At 47.2% G+C, this 2,041-nt stretch overlaps 1 pseudogene; it reads right to left on the reverse strand.

Moving 5' to 3' along the window:
- Positions 1-654: 654 nt before the first annotated feature.
- Positions 655-1,826, reverse strand: LOC123938969 (annotated as a pseudogene).
- Positions 1,827-2,041: the final 215 nt, after the last annotated feature.

A 2,041-nucleotide genomic window follows, 5' to 3' on the forward strand; every position in this document is an offset into this window, starting at 1 on the left:
ACCAATGCAAAGAGAATTCCTGGACAGTAAGAATCAATAAGAACACAATTACCAGGCCATTTTTTTTCTACTTCAAATATTAACTAAAAAGTACTTGAGAACTGGGATAAGAAATAAGAATTCAAGGACATAGCAGGTTTTAATCCTCGATTTTTTTTTTCAGGTGAAATCAGGCCTTTGTTTCAACAGTACAAACTCTTTTTATTTGTGTTGTAAAGTGCCAGTTTTATATACAAATCAGTAAGTAAACTTTAATATCTGCTTTGAAGCACCGAGGCTGAAGCCTCCCGAGGACCTCAGAGTAACTGACCCATCCTGCGGGGTCAGACTCACTCCAGGGCCCTGAACTTTGGGCCCCGACTACCGCCGGGAGCCATGGTGCACTCACGGATGGCGGCCTGCCTGCAAACACCGAACACGGCCACGGTCTTTCCTACCAATCCGAGTAGCTTCTGTCTAAGCTGCTTTCTAGGTGAGATGACTAGCATCACTAATCAACAGGCTTGCCTATGAGGTAGCTACACAGTTTTAACAACACTACTGATGAACATTATGGATAATTCATGGTGTAGCCTGTTTGATACACTTCAAGTGGCTTTTTTTATGAGAAAGGGGGGTGGGGTGTCAGCAAAATAAGAGCACATCTTCATTCACTTAGAAGTCAGCATCCAAGGTAAAAGAATTCTCTGTTGGACTGGACATCACTCCCATCCTCTGATACTCGCCTACTCTCTTGTCAAAGAAGTTAGTCTTCCCTTCCAGTGAAATATTCTCCATAAAGTCAAATGGATTTTCTACTCGGAAAACCTTGCCAAAACCCAGCTCCAGCATAAGCCGGTCTGCCACGAACTCAATGTACTGCTTCATTAACGTGCAGTTCATCCCAATGAGCTCACGGGCAGGGCCTTCATGAGGAACTCCTGCTCTATCCGAATGGCATTGATGATTATTTCTCTCACTCTCTGCTCGGAAGGTTTATGGACCAGGTGTCTGAACGTCAGGCAGGCAAAGTCACAGTGTAAACCCTCATCTCTGCTGATAAGTTCATTGGAAACGTGAGGCCAGGCATCAGGCTGCGGTTCTTGAGCCAGAATATTGATGCAAAAGAACCCGTGAAGAAGATTCCTTCCACGGCAGCGAAGGACACAAGCCGTTCTCCATAGGTGGCTTCTTTGTCCCCAATCCAACGCAAGGCCCAATCTGCCTTCTTTACACCAGGCATTGACTTGATGGCGTTGAAGAGAAATTCCCTTTCTTTGGAATCTTCAATGTGTCAATGAGGAGACTGTACATCTCTGAATGGATGTTTTCCATGGTAATTTGGAAGCCACAGAAATAGCGGGCTTCTGTGATCTGAACTTCTTGGCTAAAGCGCTCCACCAAGTTTTCATTGACTATGCCATCACTGGCGGCAAAGAAAGCCAGAACATGGGATATAAAGTATCTCTCCTCAGGTTTCAGGGAGTCTCAGTGTTCAATGTCCTTGGAGGGATCCACCTCTTCAGCGGTCCAAAAGGAAGCCACAGCTTTCTTACACATCTGCCAAATATCATGGTCCTCAATAGGGAAGATGACAAAGCGACGAGGGTTTTCTCGCAGCAGTGGCTCGTCCTCCATGCTGGGGCCAAGTACCTCAGTTTTCAGCTCTGCGGGCTCCTGGAAGATCCTCCTGGTGGTCTTGCTGGCCAGCACGCGGGTCCCGCTAAGACTTGGGGGCGTGTTTTCCTTGTCCGCCAGGCTGAGCCCCTTGAGGGGCGAGAGCTGGAGCTGCTGCTGCTCTGCTGGGGGTCCACGATGGTGGTGAGCGGGACAGGGATGGAAAGCATGGTGGTCGCGAGGCAGGACGGCAGGTGAGGCGGCGCGCGGGTCCTGGGCTAATCCTCGATATTTAATCTATATGAGGAAATGAACCTTAAGTGTATGAAACAACTAGACAAAAATCTCTAGTTCTCTGATAGAGTGTTAAGTGGTAGAGTGTTAGACATCCTGTAACTATTCAGAAGAGGAAAAGAGAAATGTCTCTTAAGGCTGTGTTGGTATT

This window comes from Meles meles, chromosome 3 (assembly GCF_922984935.1).
Source record: "Meles meles chromosome 3, mMelMel3.1 paternal haplotype, whole genome shotgun sequence".
NCBI lineage: Eukaryota > Metazoa > Chordata > Mammalia > Carnivora > Mustelidae > Meles > Meles meles.